Here is a 24,171-nt window from a genome sequence, read left to right on the forward strand (position 1 = left end):
CTTTGTACGTTCGAAACCAGCGCCCTCGGAATGATCTTTTTGCATTCACATTTATGTAAAGCCTCCATTTTCTCTTTTTGGCTGAAAGTGGTACAGGTGACATGGTAATACGTTTGCTTTGTGCCACGTTGATAAATACTCCTTCCCACTCGGCTGCTTCCGAATGTGTTTGGACAGCGTCTTTTATTGTGAAAGGGTCATTCAAAAAAAAACTCTCTTTTGTTCAATATTTCTGTGCCCGTGATAGTTTTTCCCCCATTTATTTAGTGAATAGTCAGCGGGTGAAGGAGAAGAAGAGACTGTTTTACATTATGGAAATGATGACATGGGTTATAATCTCCCACATATTCATCGTCGCAGACATTGGACCTTTGTGATACGTCCCTTTGGCTATTGTTCACCTCCAATGGACACTGCTGGCTATAATCCTGTGACGGAATAGACTTTTTTTTTTTTTTTACTTACCTGTCTTGCACTTTACCGGCTTTCAAAGTAGGGGCCTAACCCTTGCATTATACCAAGCAAACATGATATTTCATAGTGTGTAGTGTAGTAAATACATACTGCTATACAAGCTTTACACAGACTACTGTATTTTCTGGACTATAAGTCGCTCCGGAGTATAAGTCGCACAAGGCCAAAATGCATAATTAGGTAGAAAAAAATATATACATAAATCGCACTGGAATATAAGTTGCATTTTTGTGGGTAATTTATTAATATAGTAAAAAATGAAATAAAGTCAAAATATTAAGTATTAATATTAAGTAATATTGAGCATTCCATCAAAATATTCTGAGGATTAATATCATTTTAGTAGTTTTCAGTTATATTATTATTACAGGAATATAAAAAAACATAAATAATTTAGAAAAAGTTACAATGCTACGAAAATAAAGTAAAAAAAAAACAACAGCAGAAATGGAAAAAACAGCTGTAGTTTTATGAGAATAATGGAAAAATATGAAGAAAAAAAACATACATAAGTTCCACTGGAGTATAACTCGCATTTTTTGTGGGTAATTTATTACTATAGAAAAAAAATGAAATAAAGTCAAAATAGTAAGTGAAAATCATAATCTTTGAGCATTGTGTCAAAATATTCTGAGGATTAATGTCATTTTAGTAGTTTACAGTTATATTATTATTACAGGAATATTAAAAAAAATGAATACATAAATAATTAAAATAATAATTAAAAAAGTTACAGTGTTACAAAAATAAAGTCAAAATATTCTGGCAATAAAATTTTACAAGAGGAAAGTTGAGATAGTTGGGGGAAAAAAACAACAGCAGAAAAGGAAAAAAAAATGATGATAATAATGGCAAAATATGAAGAACAAAACATACATAAGTCCCACTGGAGTATAAGTCGCATTTTTTGCGGGTAATTTATTACTATATTAAAAAAAATGAAATAAAGTCAAAATATTAAATAAAAATCACATTTTTTGGGGTAATTTATTTTCCAAACTACTTGACTAAAACAGACATTACGTCCTCTTGGAAGGCAAGTTGTAACAATAAAAGAATAGAGAACAGGCTGAATAGGTGTAAGATATGCTAACACAATGGTTATTCAGCTACACAAAAATAAACATGAACAGAAAAGGTGTACAGTGTTTATGTAAAATAAACGCATTTATTTAATTCGCTCTGGCGTATAAGTCGCAGGAACAGCCAACCTATGAAAAAAAGTGCGACATATAGTCTGGAAAATACGGTACTCCAAATCTTACCAAACAGAACACAAAACCGCCGGGAGATATCGGCAATGTAGTACCGGCGTTGGCTGCTCACATGAGGCGTTCGAGCGAATTCCATAAATCTCAGTGTTCAGCATTAATGTAGGCACAGGTTGCGCACTGTACACAAAGTATATTCATTTCCATAGTATTGAGAAGATATCAAAGAAAATACTTAAATGTGAGGGGCATGCTCACTTTAGCATTACTGACGCTAAGTAGGGATTAGCGGAGGTTGATGGTAAGTGTATGTTAAACATCTTTACCTGGATCACGCTTGTCACCTATTTACAGTAACAGCTTATACATTCTCATAATGTAAACATGTGTGCTAAAGAGATTTGCAGGAAGTCAAGCTAACATGTTTGCCTTTCCTCCTTTTCACCCCCCCCCCCCCCCCCCCCCAAATTGTTTTCCCTTCAAAAGTCTTGACAGCATTTGGGATTAGTGCCATAGCTGCTAACAATCATTAGCGTGTTTTCCACCATCCACTCCCCCCCCCCCCCACCACACCTACCTCCCACACACGTCTCCTGTTTTTGAAATGAAAAACAATTGCGGCGACCCCCAGTGAACCCACCCCGACGCGCAGTCAGTTAAATGCTTTGTAAGACGTTTAATTACCAAGCGGCGTCATCGTTATTCATCTCATCATTAGACGTATGATATTAAGTGAATCGCCCCCCCCCCCTCCCGGGGGCCCTCTGCATTTTCACAGATCAATAGATTTAGATGAAGCTTGAAGGTTGTGGCGGTGTGGTGGTGGGGCTGGGTGGCCAGTCACTACACTTCATTCCTTTCCGTGGATGATGAGACGGATTCATTGCAGGAGATTCCCAAAAAAAGCAGAGAACTCTTGTTGTAAAAATTATTCATGATGAGTGTTTTTTTTTTAGTTTTTTTTTACAACATATAGAGCAGGGGTCTCAAACTCAATTTACCTGGGGGCCACTGGAGCTAGGGTCTGGGCAAGGCTGGGTCGCATCAGGTTTTCCAAAAAAAAAAAAAAACGCATTTATTGAAAACAGAAAAATATACAAACTTTTTCAGTGCTTTGGTTCCGATTTTCTACAAGAAAAGCTCTGATAAAACATTCCACTCTTCTCAAATATCTTAATTTTTATTTTTCTGCACAAAATAAGATGAAAAATAAATAAACAAATCAAGAATAAAGAAAATCAATCAATCAGTAATAAATAAATATAATAATAATAATAAAACGGCAAATAATAAAAACTTAAGAAACCACATATAGTTGGTGGGTAGACAAATTATTTTTTTTCAGATTAAAATGAACAAAGCATTATTAGAGCCCTGTAGACATGACAAAACACGACTATAGTCACATTTATACTCTTTTTATTTACAACATATTGCGCAACTGCAGGGTCTTGAGACACATGCTAACTCGCAAACTAGAGAGCTAGCGACCTAAACGGTAGCCTTCAAGTTATTTCCTTTAAACTTAAATAGCCAAAAACTTACCACTTCCACACGGATAGGGAGGATAACTATTAACAGTTATTTAACCTTTAACATGAACATTAATCGAAAATTAAACGTAATAATTTTTTCTGGGTACATGATACCATACAGCATCCATATCTAACTTGCGCGTGGGCCTCAAACTAGTGTCCTGCGGGCCACATTTGGCCCACGGGCCGCGTGTTTGAGACCCCTGATATAGAGGATCTTTGACAAACAGTAGGTCCTTAAAAACAGCACAGTGCTCCTGTCATACACATGATCTTTGACTAGTGTGTTTGCATTAGGTCCTTTTATAAACAACAATATCTGTCATTTATAAGACTCTGGTTTTAGTAGTTGGTCTGCAAAAACAGCAGAGCACACGGTATAAATGATCTTTGACTAGTGTTTTTGCAATAGGTCCTGAAATGCTCCTGCCATAAAAAGGATCTTTGACTCGTACTTTTCTGCTCCTGATGAACAACATTATTGGATCTTTGAGTCTTTAGCTCTTTTTGAGTGTTTTTAAAGTAAGTCCACAGAAGTAACAGAGTGCTCCTCTCATAAAAATGATCTTTGACTGGCGTTTTTTTGCACTACCTCGTTAAAAACAGTAGTGTTCCTATCATGAAAATATTTTTGATAGGCATGTTCTCAGCAAGGGTCGCACGGTGTTTGAGTGGTAGACCGGGAAGACCTGTGTTGGATTCTCCAAATCCATAGGTGTGAATGTGAATGTACAGTAGCTTCTTATATTAACACCATTATCCCTGTCATATAGAGGATCTTTGACTATTTTTTTTTCTGTAGGTCCTTAAAAATAGCCTTTGACGAGAGTTTTAGCAGTAGATTCTTAAAAACAGCAGATCGCCAGTCAACACTTGGCTCATTAACTTATGCAATTAGCCGTGCTATATGTTTAATTTATGTGGATATATGCTACTTTTGAATGGGTTTATAGCTCTTGGGCTTATGTATGTGCTTATGTGCATGGTGAAAGGACATGAAACAATAGGCAAGGTTAGGACACCACACACTTCCCGGCGGCAGAGTGCTAGCGTTTGCACTTCGGGACACTTTGTTGGTGCATTGTTTGAAGGCATTGTAGAGATTGCTAATGCAGCGTGTACACCCTCGGAGGCCCCCGCGAGCCTGCAGCTTGATATCGCCTGTATTCCCAATGTGAATATGGTTGAGTGGCGATTGGGGACTTGCTGCACCACCAAGCTCGCTATTCACTGCAGCCGGCGCTATACTAGCCGGAGTTAATTGTCCATTATCTGCCATTATCTGAGCTCTCTCTCTCTCTCTCTCCACTCGCTCCTGTCTTTTATTCTGTCTCACTTAGGATTCTAGCCATCACCGCCACCCGCTCAACATGGTAGCCACTCCTTTTTGTTTTTTGTACATTTTCAACCTCCCAGTCTTGGCGTCACATTATAATTATTATCTAAGGTCCAAGATGAGCTCTGCTTCTTCCTACTCCTTTTCACACATGTTGAATTTTGCCAGTCTAAACATGTTTATTTGTATTTATATATTTATATTGTTTGGATTCCTTTACCAGCCCCTTTTCTGATTCATACATTACTTCATAAATTTAGCTTTAAATTAAATCAAGGAGAACCTCCGCTTCCCACTGCATTCATGAGGAATCCTCTGAATTTTCACTTGATGGCACTGTTTTCCTTTTTGCTTGACTGGAGCAACAGGGCATGTTTTATGTATGGCCTACACACACACACAGTGCACCAGTAAACCTACCAGTAAAAGCACGCATTCAATTATTTAAAAAAAATAATCTTTAATGTTTTAAAAAAATGCCGGAAGTTCACATATTTTTGGGTGTTTTTTAAATTTTTTTGTATTCTTTATTTTATGCGTAAAAATGTTACAGTGCGTTGCATTGATGAAGGGAATATAGCAAGAAATTGGGTACCATTATGATTTGCTTCCTGCAACTAATGGTGCGCATAGGGGTGTATTCAATGAGGCACCCCCCCAAAAAAAAATAATTAAAAAAAAATCAATATCAGCTTCTCATTTTGCCATATTTTCCACATATTTGCTTTTGTAATACAGCTGCTATATTGTAACGAGACTCTACGGACATCCTGTACATTTAGGTGTGATGTAGAAAATTAACATCAGCAGTAGAAAACTGAAAAATGATGTACACCTTCTTGAAAGTATGTTAAATGAAGACAATGAATTTGCGAAGGGCTGCAAGTGTAAATGAGGCCTGGATGGATGCATTATTAAGTCCTCACAAAGCACAAAGGGAAAGCGTCCTGTAAAGATGGCAGTACATCACAGTGAAAAATGGCCATATCGCGCTTGTATTACAGCATTAAGCGCATCATAAATAAAGGTGTGACGCTCGTAATTGAGGCTGTGGCGTGGAGAACCCCCCCTCCCCCCTCGTCTGGAGATGAGAAATGGAAATCTGTGTACTGGTAAATAGATAATCACACAAAAGTAATTGAGGTTTTCAAACCCCAATCTCGCGTGCCGGCGTGAAGCTCGTTTGCATGTTAATCACGTCGCTGATTTGCCTTCATCAGAAGTCCGTGCGTACGCGGACGCTTCCATAACCACCTTTTAATTGCATTTAAAATGTCACAGAGGTGGAACACGTGTAATTTAGCCAGGACTGTGTCCACATTAATGGAGGGGACGCACACAGGCGCTCCATTGGACGGGTCTTTATTGTTTAGATCAGGGATGACCAACTGGCGGCCCGCGGGCCACATACAAGGTGCAGTTAAAAACATAGGAACACTTTTGTGGCATATTATTAAAAACAGCAGAGTGCTTCTGTCATGAAACGGATCTTTGACTTGTGTTTTTGCAGTAGTGTTCCTGTCATGAAAGTGATTTTTCACTCTATTTCTTTTACATTGGCTCTTTATATATCAAATAGAGGATCTTTGACTGGTGTTTTTGCAGTAGGACCTTAAAAACAGCAAATATTTTTGATGAGTGCCTTTGCAGTCTGTTTTTAACTAAGCCGTTCCTCTCCATTTTTACCGCAGTAGAACATAGGTAAGTTTCAGTAAAATATCAGTTCTCCACAAAAAAAAGGGAGAGAAAAGGCTTTTTGTGAAGATAGGTTCCAGTAGGTCCTCAAAAACAGCAGCACAATCCTTTGCGTTTTAACTAGTGTTGTTCCAGTAGGTCCTCAAAAACAGCAGCACACTCCTTGGTGTTTTAGCTAGTGTTGTTCCAGTCGGTCGTCAAAAACAGCAGCACACTCTTTGGCATTTTAACTAGTGTTGTTCCAGTAGGTCCTCAAAAACAGCAGCACAATCCTTTGTGTTTTAACTAGTGTTGTCCCAGTGCGTCTTCAAAAACAGCAGCACACTCCTTGGTGTTTTAACTAGTGTTGTTCCAGTCGGTCCTCAAAAACAGCAGCACAATCCTTTGTGTTTTAACTAGTGTTGTCCCAGTGCATCTTCAAAAACAGCAGCACACTCCTTGGTGTTTTAACTAGTGTTGTTCCAGTCGGTCCTCAAAAACAGCAGCACACTTCTTGGTGTTTTAACTTGTGTTGCTCCAGTGCGTCCTCAAAAACAGCAACACACTCCTTGGTGTTTTAACTAGTGTTGTTCCAGTAGGTTCTCAAAAACAGCAGCACACTTCTTGGTGTTTTAACTAGTGTTGTTACAGTAGGTCCTCAAAAACAGCAGCACACTCCTTGGTGTTTTAACTAGTGTTGTTACAGTTCGTCTTCAAAAACAGCAACACACTCCTTGGTGTTTTAACTAGTGTTGTTACAGTAGGTCGTCAAAAACAGCAGCACACTTCTATGTGTTTTAACTAGTGTTGTTACAGGAGGTCCTCAAAAACAGCAGCACACTCCTTTATGTTTTAGCTAGTGTTGTTCCAGTAGGTCCTCAAAAACTGCAGCTCACTCAGTTCTTAAAAGTTCTTAAAACCAGCAGTACACGTGTGTCTTGTAGTGTTTTTGCAGTGGGTCCTTGAAAACAGCAGCCCACTCGTGTCTTTTCACAACAGTTTTTTAGTAGATCCTTAAAAACAGCTGTCTTCAAACTCACATTTTTTCAAAAGGACATTAAAAACAGCATGAAGCTCCTGTCTTTTGACCAGCGTTTTTTTCCCCCCCAGTATATCCTTAAAAACGGCAGCAGCTGCCAAACAGCCTATTTAATTTTTCACCAAGGTGCACCGTGAGGGGCAATAAACAAATCATATTTTTTTTCCAGATGCCTTGTCCACCAACGTATCGAGAGTTCTGCCGAGATGTACATGAAAGGAAGAAACTGTTGAAATGTTAATTTTACCATCTGCTGCTACCTTGTGTGTGTTCTCTTCTTTCTTCCCCTCCTCTGCCCGCTTTCATCCCTCAGTAGTTGTGTTGTGTTTCACGGATGTGCTGCTATTTCAGCTGTTTGAAGGAAAATGCTGCACAGTGTCCCTCCTAAGTGTCCACCAGTGATGCACATTTTCCCGTAAGTGCCGTAAACCCCTGCCAAAGAAAAAAAAATCTATTCATTTTTTTTCTTTTCTTTTCTTTTGACAGTTTTAAAAGGTGAAAGTTTGAAGATGTTGCCAAATGGATAGATTCCACTGTGCGATTGGATAGTTTGGCAATTAGGGTGAGACATCCTGTGTGCGGAGTTGCTTAGCATTTTCCTTGGCCCGCACCGGATTGTTTAGTCTGCTCTCATTGTGAGCTGTTTCTGAGCTGCAGTTGACGGTTGTTTGCAGAGCACTGGGGGGAAAATGTGAAAAAGGGGGTGTGGGGTGAGGGGGTGGGGGGCCCGGTGCCTTTCTCTATTTATTTATTTTTCCCCCCTGTCCTTGGAGCTGGAATCTGATTTGTGTTCATGTTCCTCCATTCTCTCTATGAGCGTTTTTTAAGTGTGGCTGCTGAAATCTAGACTCTGTATGACCTCACTGCGCCGCCTGTGTTTCATTAATGACCAGCCCTGTGGTTTGGTGGGGGGGGGGGGTTAGGAATATTTTTCATATGACACCGCCTTGCATTAGCGTGGCGCAGCAGCTGCACAACCACAAAATCATCCAATTTTGTGGCTTTGGAAGGTGTGAAAAGTTCAGCTCCCTTTAGCGAGCCTTGCGTTTATAATTACAGTGCAGACCTTTGACCGGCTTTTTTTTGTTGCACTATGTTCTCAAAAACAGCACACTGCTGGTCATGTCATATATAGGATCTTTGAGTAGGTTTTTTTGCAGTCAGGTCTCAAAAACAGCTCAGGTGTCCTGCCACAAAGAGACACCGTCTTTGAGTAGAGTCATGCAGTAGGTTCTCAAAAACAGTAGAGTGGTCCTGTTAAATAGAGGAACTGTGAGCAGATATTTTTGGTAGGGTTTTAAAAACGGCATTGTGGTCCTTCCATATAGAGGGTCTTTGGGTCGTGTTTCTTGCAGTAGATTCTCAAAAACAGCTCACAGACCCTGTCATAAAAGGATCTTTGGATCAGTCCTGTCAAGTAGAGGATCTTTGGAGGAGGTTGTCAAAAACAGCATAGTTTTAATATACACAGGTTCTTTGAGTAGTGTCTTGCCGTATCTTCTCAAAAACAGGAGAGGTATTTCCATCATATAAAGGCTAAAGACTAACTTTTTTGCAGTAGGTTCTCAAAAACAGCAGGGTGGTCTTGTCATTTAGAGCATCTGTGAGCAGATATTATTGGTAGGGTTTTAAAAACGGCATTGTGGTCCTTCCATATAGAGGGTTTTGAGTTGTGTTTCTTGCAGTAAATTCTCAAAAACAGCTCACAGGCCTTGTCATAAAAGGATCTTTGGATCAGTCCTGTCAAGTAGAGGATCTTTGACTAGCTTCTTTGGAGGAGGTTGTCAAAAACAGCATAGTTTTAATATACACAGAGTCTTTGAATAGTGTTTCTTGACGTATCTTCTCAAAAACAGTAGAATATTTCCATCATATAAAGGCTAAAGACTTTTTTGCAGTCGGTTCTCAAAAACAGCAGGGTGGTCTTGTCATTTAGAGGATCTGTGAGCAGATATTTGTGGAAGGGTTTTAAAAACGGCATCGTGGTCCTTCCATGGTCTTTCCGTTGTGTTTCTTGCAGCAGTTTCTCAAAAACAGCTCATAGGCCGTGTCATAAAAAGATATTTGGATCAGTGGAGTAGTCTTGTCAAGTAGAAGATATTTGACTAGCTTCTTTGGATGCGGTTGTCAAAAACAGCATATTTTTTAATTTACACAGGGTCTTTGAATAGTGTTTCTTGACGTATCTTCTCAAAAACAGTTGAATATTTCCGTCATATAAAGGCTAAACACTAACCTTTTGCAGTAGGTTCTCAAAAACAGCAGAGTGGTCCTGTCATTTTGAGGATCTTTGACTAGATTTTTGCAGCAGATTCTCAAAAACAGTGTAATGGTCCTGAAATATAGAGTATTTTTGATTAGCATTAATACAGTAAGTTCTCAAAAAAACTGATCATTGATTATATTTTTTGCAGTAGGTTTTCAAAACCAGCAGAGTAGTCCTGTCAGGTAGAGAGACTTAGACATGGACTTGGGACATTTTTTTTGTAGTAGGCTCCAAAAAACAGCAAGGCGGTCCTGTTATATACGGATCTTGCAGTAGTTTCTCAAAAATAGCATACTGCTAATACTGTATGTAGACAGCCTTTGTGTAGTGTTTCTTGCAGTATACTCAAAAAAAAAGCAAACTGCAGACTATTGCTGATGTAGAGAAGATATTTGATTCACTTCTTTCAAGTACTTTTTCAAAAACAGTAGAGTGAACCTGCCATGTGTAGGTTCTGAGTCTGAGTTTTGCAGTTCTCAAAAACGGCACAACAGTCCTGTCAAGTAGAGGATGCTTGACTGGCTTCTGAGTGGTCCTCTCACATTGGTAATCTTTTGACTTGCGTTTTTTGGAGTACATATATCTGCAAAAAAACAGCAGAACTCTTCAGTCACATAGCACATGTTTGACTCGCTTTTTGTAGTAAGTCCTCAAAAACAGCACAGCAATCCTGTCATTTCAAGAATCTGATCGATTTGCCGTCTTTGCAGTCGCATGGACTATTGCAGTATGTCAGTGAAAACAGCAAAACTATTCTGTCATTTTGAGGATCTTTGGCCAGCATCTTTGCAGTAGGTCCTGACAGCAACAAAAGAAATCACCTGCTAATGAAACATTTGTCTTTCATTTTCTTTGTGTTATTTATTTGACAAGCTGCAGCACAGAGAGGCCACTGTCAATAACAAAGTTAAGTGTTTATTTTCAACATACTTCCACGCTCAAAAGCTGCTTTTTTTTTTTTTTTTTCCAAGCCGACACATCTGGCACTGGTGGTATTTGTCTGCTCAGATTGATTGATTCCCCAGCTTTTTTGTTGGGAGCGCCTCACGCAAGCTACAATTGACTACATGCAACAATTCAAGAGCTGCACCCTCCCTCCCTCATATGAAAGCCAGACACTAGACTACTGTAACTGTTTGGGACTTTGCAGGATATTGAATATCCAAAAGGAAACCTCAGATTTGCCCCCCCCCACCAACCCCTCCCCACTCCCTGCTGTCCCAAAACAAAGAACCCTTGTGTTGCCCCGCTCTTTAAAAGCACCCTGCTACTGTCATCATCATTCAATAAACAAAAAAACATCAACATTCCTGGTCATTTATCACAGCACATTCCAGCATTAAGTATAGCGTTGTCAGCCCCAAAGCAGAAGGTGAAGCGGCGAGAAGCGAGCCACCGAGGCCGAGAGAAAGTGAACAAAAGGAGGAGATTACCTAATAGTTGAGCTATGTATTTGAAGGCCAGCGTCGTGTTTGTGCAGTAAGGCAGCCGATGGCTACTTTTAAGCTGTCAGAAACATCGCCTATGCCGTCTGTCTTCCTGTATACATGGCAACCTGCTTTGACGGGGGGCGGGGGGCAAAAGCCAGCGCGCGGGGAAAGTTAATGACGCCGCCATGGCTTGCGACTTCTTCTTGAAGTTGCTTCCTGCTTCAGCCAAAGGGGGGGAGAGACTGAAAGTAGACGTTCATGAAAGTTTTTGTCTTTAAAAAGAAAAAAAATGGGAAAATATTATGGAAATTGTCCATAGGTATGAATGTGAGTGTGAATGGTTGTTTGTCTATATGTGCCCTGTGATTGGCTGGTGACCAGTCCAGGGTGTACCCCGCCTCTCGCCCAAAGACAGCTGGGATAGGCTCCAGCACCCCCGCGACCCTCGTGAGGATAAGCGGTAGAAAATGAATGAATGAATATTTTATAATATTTTTATAATAATATTTTGCATGCCGCACTCCTCCATGCTCATACACACATGCCGAGCTCTTATCCAACGCTCTTCTGCCACCTTGTGGCCGTTTTGTGGCTTAAAATTGCTCTGAAAGTTACATGCATTAGTGGAGAGTCGTGTCATCACCTCTTTTTGCCTCTCGCGCAAAAAAAAAAAAAACAGAAAAGTACATACGTAGTAGTTGTGATCGGATGTTTGGGTTGATAAAAACAAACAAATATGTCTTTGGTATTGAGTTAAGATCTTCTGTTGGTACAGATCTTTGTTCATACTAAACTTTGTTGGATTTGGTATTTCTTTTGAACATGCATCCGATTACAATTGAATGCATCACATAATCAGTTCACAGTTCCACATGTCCAAAAGGAGTAGGAAAAAGCAAAGCTTATTAAATCCTACCCCTCCATCTGGTACTTTTATTAGTAACTGTTACATTTGTTCACTTCCTGCTTTCCATAATACAGTTTAAGTTTTTTTTTGTTTTCTTTTTTTTTAATATTGCACCTTGTACCGAAATACGAGGTGATATGACCATACAATGATTTTTCCTGATTTTCCAGATTTTGCCTGTTTAGGTCGAAATTGTTACACTTTTCCTTAAAAAAAAAATAAAAATTAGTAATATTCCTGAAATGTGCATTGCAGTTACTTCAATAAAACAGCGGCGCCAGGCTTGATAAAAGGTTTTGATCCATGGAAGACCTCGGTTATGTTAGCCGTGGAATTTAGTCCAATTAAAATGCACTAAAGATACTTTTGTACAAGCTCTTGACTGATGTGGTCATTTTTTTTTTCTTACATTAATCCAGCAATTTGCAGCCTGCCTTTGCCGCTGTGTTTTGCTTCCCTGCGTCCTCGCTGTCCGCCATCAGCCTTTCGCTAAATTGTACATTTAGTCCTATTTTCAAAGTCATCAGCGATTGCTTTTTTGCCACTCGGCGCACTGAACATGGACATCTTTTAAAGGCGGTGAGTAGCTCTGATAAGTGGTTGGCAAAAAGGTTTAATAGCCACTGTAAAATAAATTATAATGTATTCTCTCCCATTGCAAATTTCCAGCATGCGAGCGCTGTTGTGAGCGGCTATTTAGGAATACAAATCAACTACCCGAATTGAAGTTGTTGTACCCAATGCCACACGGAATAGTAGCGGGATGGCAAAGCAATTTTCCCCAGCTGTGCCGTTTTTCAAGGCAAAAGATGTTTGTGGCACGTCGCGGTCAACTCTTCTCTATTCGAGCCTCATTGAAAAGCGATGGGCTTATGAATCATTTGCACCGCTCCACTTTCACAGAGCGTACCTGAAACTTTCGCTTAACTTGTTGCCGAAATAGTTTCTCCGGAAAATTGCAGTGTGCCAAGTCTCGCAGAATTGTATCAGGGAATCTCAGCCTGAAGGAGAAATTGCCACTCGCATACTTGTCTTTGACCAAAGTGAAGCCCCGCCGCCCACCCCCACCTTCCCGTCGCCCACTCCAGGGGGAAACGTGCTGTTTAGGAAGATATAAAGGAGTAATTTTATTACTCGCTACATCTCCACTCAGAAGCCATTTCATTTCTCCTTTTCAGCCTCCATGGAAGCCTTTATTTGATCTCATATTCCGGAGTATGACTGCCTCAAACCGGTCGGAGTGCGTTTATTTTCATTTGGAAAATACATTTAGAGGATAGAAGTAAAGGGGAGCGGGGTGGAGAGGGAGACCGGCGTCTCTTATGTCCTCCTGGTGCCAATGTTCATGCTGGTGATTGTTGGGGAGGCCAAATTTGATACAGTCAAACAATTTGGAGTTGGGAGAAAACTGTGGCTCAAAAGTGAGACGAGAGTTCAAACCGTCATCAGCACAGCCAGTGTCGGAAAAGTTCTTCTTTTCTGATGCTGATGTGTGATGATAACCATAGAAACTGAAATAACTGCAATATATAAGGACGTCAAAATGTGACTAAGATGACAGATTCATTCATCCGCAATTAATGAAAATGAACTGGATTATTTTTGCCGGGCCGCACGGTGGACGAGGGGTGAGCATGTTGGAAGACCTGGGTTCGAATCTCTGATCTCTGTGTGGAGTTTGCATGTTCTCCCCGTTTTCTGTTCTCTCTGGGTACTCCGGTTTCCGCCTCCTGTTAGCGCTGCTGTTGGCGTGTCAAGGTCGGCAGTCAAGTGCCTTACTCCATTCCTTACAAGTCGTTAGTCGACCGATATCGCTTTCAAGCACCTGTTGCAGGTGGCTAAAAAACTAAAAAAAAAACTGAAAAAAAAGTTGCAGCCTAAACCCAGACCAATTAGAAAAAAAAAAAACTTAAACTATATTAGGAAAGCAGGAAGTGAACAAATGTAAGAGTTACTGATTGTAAAAGTACCAGATGGAGGGGTAGGATTTAATAAGCTTTGCTTCTTCCTACTCCTTTTGGACATGTGGAACTGTGAACTGATTATGTGATGCATTCAATTGTAATCTGATGCATGTTCAAATGAAATTAAACCATTACCATTACCAAAATCCAACAAAGAGTAGTATGAACAGAGATCGATACCAACAGAAGACCTTAAATCAATACCAAAGACATATTTGTTTGTTTTTATCAACCTGAACACCCAATCCCAACTACTTTTCCGTTTTTTTGAGAGGCAAAAAGTGGTGATGACATGACTCTCCACTAATGCATGTCACTTTCACAGCAATTTTAAGCCATAAAACGGCCACAAGGTGGCAGAAGAGCGTTGGATAAGAGCTCAGCATGTACTGTATGTATTAGTGTGGAGGAGTGTGGCGTGCAAAAGGCTGCGCATAGTAGGGAAATTTCAACGCATGCACACACGTGCACACACAAATTATATACATTTTATGATGTTATATGTGTAAAAATATATAATTTGAAGTTTTTTTATGGACTGGTGGCCAGCCAATCACAGGGCACATATAGACAAACAACCATTCACACTCACATTCATACCTATGGACAATTTGGAGTTGCTAATTAACCTAGCATGTTTTTGGAATGTGGGAGGAAACTGGAGTACCCGGAGAAAACCCACGCATGCACGGGGAGTAATAGTAATATTAAATATGTAATATCCAACAGAGGTCTGACTTATTTTGACGAAAATTTGAGCAATATTTGAAGTCATCTTCCTCCTTCGTGTATGATTTTTGGGATTTATTCCATAGAACAACAGCATGAACGGAGTGAGCCTCTGGATGGAGGCGGGGCCACTAGCATCCACAGTCTAATGTAGCTAACTTTTATCAAAGAAATGGCCGAGGGTGGGAGTTACAAAAGCGGTTATGCTTAAAATATATCTTTTCTTATACTCACAGCGCTTATTTATTCCAGGAAATAGCTACAAGACACCATTTTACCATTTTCCTGTTTTAAAGGGTGAATAAAGTTGGACTTCATACAGTCGCTAATGTTCAAATATGCTCCCAACTACAGCAGACCCATTTTCTAATCCTTCCATCCGCCCCCAGAACAACTGCATCCAGTGTAAAGGATACATCAGTCTGTACTTTGAACCAGCGTGTCATTGGCAAAGTGTGCCATTTATTAGACAGCCCACTTAGGCGGGGTTGCCAGATGTAGCCGGTCACTCGAGAGCGTGCCCATAAACTCCCACGGCACCCGACTCCGGTGTCAAAAATTAACCTCTTTTCTTTTTTACTCCGCGTCTTGATCCACCAGCCGCCCCCCCCCCACCAACTCCCTCCTTTCTCCCGCAACCGGTGCAGCTGTGCCGGCTTATTTATCGCCATCCCTTCGTCTGCACCGCTTCTATCCTCTCCTCGTGTCTGGTGACAGCACAATGAAAACATTTTTATGCGTGTCATTTCGGCGGAAGTCCTAAAAAAGTCCTTTCGGGGAGGGGTGGCTCGGGTCCATGCAGTGAATTACCTCCAGATGCAACCCCTCCACCCCCCCACCCTTTCCAACCCTTCCCCCTCAAATTAGTGGCGAGTAAAAATTAGCTTTGAATGGTGGTCGAAAATTTGAAACGTTTATTATTCTTAACTGGGATTTTTTTTTTTTATGAATGAATGGACGCTTTCGGGGTGTGGTTGGTGTCTCGTTCTGAATGGAGCGCCACCACAGTAGTTAATTCTCGCCGTTATTTACTACATGTTGATTTATTAGTTTCATTTTCTGTGTCATCGCACATGAAATGATTTGGTGTGAGAGTATTTTACACTTCTGGTGTCCAACAATCATTAAGACGTGCAGGTTTCTCTTGCAATCTGCAAGTGTTGCGGTCCGACGACAGCTTATCTCGCTTCTGGGAACGATCAGTCTCCGTCCGTCGACTGTTTGCGGCTTGCTCAGATGCCACGCGTCGTAAATGGCTTTGACTGGAAATTTAAGCAGCCCAGAACTGCATGTCTTTTAAAAAGATCATACAAAACACTTTTGGCAGACACAAAAAGTGTAGCCAAGTCATGGAGTCATAACATATATACTGGCTACTTGCCAACTGTAGATGATTATATAAGAATGATATATCTCCATAGAAGGTTTTAAAGCGAATGTACACGTCATTGTACAGCTAAAATCTCACAGTATTGATCCAGGGTGTCCACTGTGTGGCATGGGGACCATTTGTGGCCCACTACACATTCTGAAAATACAATTTAACAAGAAAAACAAAACAAAAAAAACAAGAATAAAGTTAAAATCATCAAAAAAGTTGTAATTCATTGAGAAAATATCAGAATTTTACAAGAAAAACACAATATTCTGAGAAAAAAAATATTTTATTTGCATGAAGTTGAAATATACAAAAATTGTGTGGAAAAAATGTTGGAATATTATGAGAAACAAACAAAACATCATTTTTTGAAAATTAGGTTGGGGGAAAAATTATATAATCATAAGAGAATAAAGTCCTATATTAAGATGAAAAAAGATATTAAGAGTTAAGTTGACATATTTTAAAAATATAGCTTGATAACACATTCTGAAAATAAAATTTAACAAGAAAAACAAAAACAAAAAAACAAGAATAAAGTCAAAATCATCAAAAAAGTTGTAATTCACTGAGAAAATATCAGAATTTTACGAGAAAAACATAATATTCTGAGAAAAAAGATTATTTTATTTGCATAAAGTTGAAATATACAAAAAAGTGTGCGAAAAAAATGTTGGAATATGATGAGAAACAAACAAAACACATCCGTTTTTTGAAAATTAGGTTGGGGGAAATTTTTTATAATTATAAGAGAATAAAGTCCTATATTAAGATGAGAAGAGATATTAAGAGGAAAGTTGACATATTTTGAAAATATAAAAAACTATCAAAAAAAGAGAAAAAAGTCAGTTTTCTCTTGAAATAAAAAATGTCCGCACCCCTGATATTGATGAATAGATGCATTATAATGCTCATTTGTGGCCCGCTACACATTCTGAAAATACAATTTAACAGGAAAAACAAAAAAACAAGAATAAATTTTAAATCATCAAATTGTTGCAATTCATTGAGAAAATATCAGAATGTTACAAGAAAAACATAATATTCTGAGGGAAAAAAATATTTGAAATTTTCGGTTGGGGGAAAATTATATAATTATAACAGAATAAAGTCCTATATTAAGATGAGAAGCGATATTAAAAGGAACGTCGGCATATTTAGAGAATATTTTTTAAAAAACTATCAAAAAAGAGAAATAAAAATGTCAGCACCCTTGATATTGATGAATAGACGCGTTATAATGCTCAACCAAGTCAGTCGTGGCATGTGCGTAGCGGTTGTGTAATAAGCGGCGTTACAATGCCATCTGCTGTATGGAATTGGAATAACATGCTACACAGGAAGTCCCCTCATAATGTGCTTGTGAGCGAGGGCGAACAAATTTGTCTGCGGCGGTCCAAATGTATTTGTGGCAGGCCACAAATAAATGACCGTACGGAAAACGCTGATATTGCGATGACTCCTCGCCAGTTATATTCAACAACTCCCGATTTGATAAAAGAAATCGGTAGAATCACGGCGATGTGATGTGAGCTTTGTTTGCTTATGTAAATTACCCAAAAGTTGTGAATTCCAATATGAAGTGTTTGGCTTTTTTTCCAGAGAGCGGGGGTCAGTTTGAACCGCCTGACTCATGCGTCCTCTCAATCTCGGAACGTATACGTCAATTGTGGCCGTCTACGCTGTCGGTAGAAGCAGCTGGAGTGGAGGCGTAGCTATCATTAAACCTGGCAGGGCTGCCTATACGCGGCTCCTTGCGGAGCGTGTTGATATTTCTGGGCCGGCGAATGTACGAGCTGGTTTATTTTCAACAGGAACCTCGGTCCAGAGAGTATTGCGTCTCTCGGGGATGTCCTGTTGTGTTCCGGGCCAAAGTCGCAACATGGCTTCTCCACTTCAAGTAAAATAATAACTGCTTTTTCACAAAACAAAACAAGCAAGTATCAGTCAAAAATCATGTCCTGTTTTTTTATTTCTTTCCTCCTTGTGAAATACATATGCAAATATATTTGGATGCTGTCATTATCGGCCACTTAATAGGCATTTCATTAGGGGATTTGTGAATAGGGCAAAGCAGGTTGCCATGGATACTCCAGTGCTTTAAGTACAGTAAATTAAAATGGTGCAGCCTGCCAAGCACTTATATAATCATCGCTCCTTAATGGTCTGTGCTCTCTGGCCATAAGCAACATATCATGTGAACAACAGCACTGGAATAGTACTACCCCCTCATTATGCATTATTTGACTCAGGACTAAGTGGGGGTCCTGAATTGTGCTTGTGGAACATTCATGTGACGACGAAAGAACATGCCTGATGTGTGGGGCCTTTTTTTGTGTGTGTCTCTTTTCATGATAATTGTGTGAGAGTTTCCAAGGAGCTGTTTGGCAAATGTAAAATGTGCTGAGATCACTTTGCCTGAATGTGAAAGTGTTGTGTTTGGATGCTTTTTACGCTTGTTATTGTGTGAAGGTGATGGATCGTTTTTTTTTTTCAAATAGTTAAAAATCTGTACTTAAACCTAATTATATTTTCTGATGGGCGGGACAAACACCGGGGGGTAAATTCTACACAAAGATGATTTATTGTGTTTATTCACTTTAACCCACTAAGGTGTTGTATCATCAAAGAACATCTGATTTGAGATTTGCACCACCTTTTTCATCAAAAATGTATTTTTACATAAAAAAGTTGTTATATTTTTACTATATTTACTGACTTTTTAGACCTGCACTTGAGTAGTTTGTTTGTATGGAGATGATCATTTTATGGTGAAAATTACTTTATAAATATTTTTTAAAATTTTTCTTGTCAATAAAATAACAGTTTAATATTATAAATATTACAAATAAATGTTTCTAAATTAATTGTTTTTAATGGAATGAGGCTTTCCATGCCGGTGTGTTTAATGAGCAGAATCACGCCGCTGTCAAGGTGCCATTGTTTGTTTCCCTCGACTCAACAGCGCCTTTGCTGGTGACATTCAAGCACTGCCTCCACTTTGCCTTGAATTGCTTGAAGTCACAATGAATCAATTCCACGTTCATCAATTATAACACCCTTTTAGTGACAGAGTATGGAAACGATGCCGCTGCTGCTGCTCTTGGCGCGCTTTGTAGACCCCCCCCCCATCACCCTCACTGTACCCACTTGTCTCACCACCCCCTCCACCTTTTTACTGTCTTTCTATTCAGTGCTGCCACCGCACATCAAGATGCTGGTGGGCCTGTTTGTCTCTGTTGACCTTGGCAGCAGGAAAAGCGCTGGTTAGAAGAGGAGACAAAGGGAATAAATAACTGCAGGGAGGAGGCACTCAGATTGTCACAGATCTGTAGAAATAGCGTTCCCCTTAGTGAAGCAGACTTTTCTCAGGCCGGGGGCCTCTTGTTTGTCTTTTCCAGCGAGGGTGAAATGACTTAAAAGTGGCCTTGTGGGTAGGGAAAGTGAAATAGCCGGCATAATAGAGGAATTAATTGTTGGCCTGCCTCATAATAATGATATCATACGCCGCTGTGGAGCTAATGTGCTGCTCAGAGCCGGGAGTTCAAGTGGTCTTTACCCCGCCGTGTCGTTCTCCTAAATAAACCTCTCATAGTTGCCCTGGGTGGATGCCTGTTTTAATTTTTTTTTTGTTTGAAATTTTATGTGCATTGCATAGACATCAAAAAAAAAAGGCACCCCCCCTCTGTTGTAGCGAGCTGGGGGCAGATGGACAGTCTTTCTGCTGCATCTGCTGCAGAGCAGACTGGGGGCTTTGTACTCATCTCTCCTGGGGGACGCCTTTCTCCTTTTTCCAGTAGATTCCTGTCTGTCGGAGCAACTAAGAAAAACATCTGTGGCATGCAAGTAGAGAGGGAAAAAGGGAGGAAAACAGCAGGAGAAGTTGGATAGGCTTGATTTTGGACAAATATGTAATAAATGTACAAATCATCATTAAGGATACATATAAAGGCGTGTTTTTTTTAAAGAATACATATTATTTTTTAACACTTATTTTATATACTGTATGGAGGCATTTATTTTTGTAAATAAAACATGCAGAAATCATCAGCAAAATTAATTAATTCATTAATTTTTAATACTTATTTTTTATATATCTATGCATGTTTTGATTTTTAACTAAATAAAACTAAAAATAATCAGCAGTGCATTAATATTTTTTAACCATGTATTTATGTACTTTTTCCTTTTATTTCATCACTGTATTAGTTTTTTTCTCTCCTTATCAAACACAATGACTGATGTATCAGTAATTGGGGTAGTATTAAGTAAGCTCTGCTTCTTCCTGCTCCTTTTCGGACATGTTGAATTGTCCACGTGCGAACACGTTTGAGGAAATAAGCATGATTTTGGAGCCCAAAGTAAAAGAGCCATCAATGAGCCTCCCTTTTCTCTGATTCCCTTCCTATATACCCTCCTCCCCTTCGCCCCAAACATACACAATTCCTCTGCCAACTCCCCCCCACCCCCACCCCTCGATCCTCTATACGCCCCCTATTCCCTCCTCCTCCTCCTCCTCCTTGCGATCATGCTTTTTGTGTACTATTGGTCCTCGGGCGTCAAAACAATCCAGCGGGGGCTGCCTGACTTGTTTTAATTAGGCGCCACTCAAACTGCATCTCCGACGTGACCAGGCAGAGGTGCACCGCTCTTCGGCACGTTAGAAAAACCTCACTTTGCCTACTTTTTTTTTGCTCTATTTTATTCACTTTCTGCTCTTTTTTAATTTTTTTTTTTGCTGATGATTCCCGGCATGCTTCCCTACCAAGGAGAGTGGATTTTTCTCTCATTGTTTTTTTGACATAAAAGGTAAGGTGACAACTACTTTTCATTGTTACTTTACTAAAGAGTACAAAGAAGACGTACCTCCATGGGAAGTGCTCCTCCGTAGCTTCCAAGAGCGGAGCGCTGCGCTGCGCCCCGGTCGGTCCGCTTGCATGCCTGGATGTGTGTGAGTGCACTTTTGTGTTAGTGAGAGAGGAGTGTGCGATTAGAGCGAGAGGAGAGCCCGGGAGAAGCGAGGTGCGAAGGGGGGAGAGCCGTGCCGAGCGTGCCTTTGCGCCTCTTGTACTTTTTCAAAAGTAAAAAGAACCCCATCCCCAAAAAAAAGAGGACCCGTGTAGTAATTGTGCTGTTTCATGAACAAGACACACTTAGAATATGTTTTTGACTTGTATGACTGGCGAGAGGAGTGTAGAGGGCGGGGGCTAGCAGGGGTGTGCACAAGGTGGTGGTGGTGGTGGGGGGGAGGAGGATGCGGTTGTGGTGTTGTTTATGATGCACCCCCCCATAAACACGGCGGGTGTGATGACACAGATAGTGTTGCCTCTCCGCACGCGGTCGCTGACACCGCTCGACTTTTGCTGCTGCTGCTTTTGAGCCCCTGGCGGCGGCGGAGGTGGCGCCGGCGGCTTCAGCGGAGGCGGCTTCAGCCTCTGCTACTTGCTTTTGAAGGTAAAGCCAACAAGTCATCCATGCATCCATTCATTCATTCATCCATCAATCAACCGCACTCATGCTGCTTGATTATTGTGGGTGTAGTTGTGCTGCTGTACTACTTTTAGGGAAAGTGTGTATCTGTGTGTGTGTGTTGGTACTTTTAAATTCCAAAAATACCAAAAAGTCAAGACAATCAAAGAACACTGTGTGTGTTTTTTACCAAAAACTAACTTGTATTTGCAGCTAATTATCAGTATTTTCCAAGCTAAGTGGGTTCATTTGTTGACTTTATTATTGATGAGCCATTGCGCTATGTGCAAAGGAAAAAAAAAAAGGAAAAGAAAAGCTGCTCCTTTTTATAATTTACTACCCTAATACATAATGAGCGATGTGATTAGTTCACCAAAGTCTATTTTGAAGGATAATTTACATTGTTCTCCAGAGTCTGGCTCATAATAGCTCGGCGATGGAATTAAATGCATTAAAATCCCCCTGGCGATATATATATATATATATTTATATTTCCTGGATATGATTTATCCAAAACACACCTGAGTGTGGAATATGTTGATGGACGGCGTTCATTAGCCTTTTCTTTTTTATTTGTTTTGGAAAGTTGACACTTTGTTATGCTAATGTTGATGTAATTTAATTTGCCGTAATGATGATGCTGGCTATTATCCACATAAATGATGCAGTTAAGCAGCCTCATTTGCATGTGCTTGACGCAAGGAGGAGGGGGTCGGCCCCCTTTTTTTTTTGGCTCCTCCTGGCCCGGTCTTTTTTTTTTTTTTTTTTAATTAAAACTATTAATAAGCATTTAAATGGAGTGTTTTTGGACTCTTCCAATCAAAGTGACTCCTTCTAAAGTCCCCAACGGTGCATGAAAGTAGTGTGACTAAGCCTGAGTGTTGGAATGCATGTCCTATTTTAACGTGTCCTCCGTCCCGTCCCGTGCTATCCCGTCCCGTCCCGTCCAGCCCTCCTTGTTATGCGCCTAATTACCTCCATAAATCTTCCCCGGCTATGACTGAGGAGTGTTGCGGTGTTGTCAAGCACAATCTTCGCCCTTATTTACCAATTCATTAAGATCTATCGATGCAGGGCTGTTGAGGGGGACATAAATCAAAACCGGGGGTACAGACCGGGAGGGGACATAATAGCCCTAATCAAGCAGAAATGATGAGATATGTGTCTGTCCAGCTAAAAGTCCCAAGATTTGAAATAAAGTAAGTCCTCACGCTCTCTCGCTGCTTCTCGGTAAAGATGATTGGAGCAGACAATGACGACTCCCACCCCCCTTACACCCCTTTTTATAGGTCAATTAGCCCTGATTAGGTGGGCCGAGTTAATTAATGCAATTGGCAAATATGCAAATGAGAGCTGACTGATGGGGCTTTCGTCACTTGTCTCGCTGTAGCCGAGATCGACGCAGAAGCATGCTGAATAAATTCCTTCTTATTCTTTTGTAAGAAGTAATTGGATAGCATTTTGGAATAAATCTGTATTAGCACCACAACACACGGATGGGCGAATAGTCCTTTTATCATCTCCTTATTGTAAATAGAAGAGAATTAAGTTGGCGTAGGGGGGCCAGCTGAGGGGGGCTCTTGACTCTCCTATCACAAAGCTACAATTTATTGCAAATGACGAATTGAAACAGGACAGCAGATAACCGATTCTTTGACTAATCCCGGAGAAAGAAAAAGAAAAAAAAAGTCCATTATTCATATTCATCTCTGTCCTGATTTTGTAAATATGATTTCCTCTCCTTTTTCCTCCTCCTCCTCCTCCTCCTCAAAGCAATCTAAAGGACTTTTGAAATGTGGAGTGCAGAAAGCATTATCATACACAGGTTTATAAGACGGGAGTCATTCATGCTCTGTCCCCCTTGTAAAAATCCCACATGGCGTCGTACAGATGATCATTATGTCGGATTTTCTTCAACTTTTCCAGCCCCTTTTTTTTTTTTTTTAATGTGTGTCAGCACATGATTTATTAGGCAATCTAACCTATTGAATATAGGCCTAGTTACTACTTTATTTGCCATGCATTATGGCAATGATGAATTCATTTCACTCAAGCACAGAGAAACATGTGATTATTTAAAATCTCCACTTGATGAGGAGCCATCCGAGGGTGAAATGTAATTTTGACTGTTGTTTTGTACGGTGGTGGGGGGGGGGGGGGGGGGGCGGAAGAAAATGGGAAGCGATAAGGAACACAGCATTTTTTGGGGAGCATGAAAAATGAAGTATGGGTGTCAAACACACATATATGCATATATATATTTGTGTGTGTGTGTGTGTGTGTGTGGACATCAGACAGCTGTGTGAGCCCGCTAGATGGATGGCGGGTGTCATAGTGTGTGTTTACCGCACATGATAGAGCGGCGGACAGGCCAGGTAATGAGGCTACATTAAGGGCTTTTAGGGCTCGCAAACAAAGATGGAGGACTCCTTTTAATGATAGGTGTGTGTGTGTGTGTGTGTGTGGGTGTGTGTAAGGGAGGCATATTTGTTTGCAGTTTCAAACACTCCTAACACTCTTCAACATGTCTGAAAAGAAGTAGGAAGAAGCAGAGCTTATTGAACGGACAGTGACGTATTATTTAGCACTGAGCCATGTATAAAATGCGCCTTGTTATCATATTGCGGTGTGCGTTAAAATAAGTGGTGCAATGTACGGCGTGTCTCTTGAGAGTGTGTGTGTGTGTGTGTTTGGAGGAAGATTGTGATATTAATATTGCGGCTTATTTTATACATCACTCATGTCCGAAAAGGAGTCGG

At 40.3% G+C, this 24,171-nt stretch overlaps 1 protein-coding gene across 7 annotated transcripts in view; it reads left to right on the plus strand.

Moving 5' to 3' along the window:
* Window positions 1-24,171, plus strand: part of foxp2 (forkhead box P2) — a 110,873-nt gene that overhangs the window by 21,346 nt on the left and 65,356 nt on the right. The window contains exon 1 of one of the 7 annotated variants that reach the window (XM_058077299.1): window positions 11,977-21,397. The exons of 3 other annotated variants lie outside the window; for them this stretch is intronic. The gene's annotated coding sequence lies outside the window, so the exon portion shown is untranslated. Of the gene's footprint in view, window positions 1-11,976; window positions 21,398-24,171 lie in introns of those variants that run through there. 3 more of the 7 variants (XM_058077300.1, XM_058077303.1, XM_058077304.1) reach the window with 3 other exon arrangements.

This window comes from Doryrhamphus excisus, chromosome 7 (genome assembly GCF_030265055.1).
Source record: "Doryrhamphus excisus isolate RoL2022-K1 chromosome 7, RoL_Dexc_1.0, whole genome shotgun sequence".
Lineage (NCBI taxonomy): Eukaryota > Metazoa > Chordata > Actinopteri > Syngnathiformes > Syngnathidae > Doryrhamphus > Doryrhamphus excisus.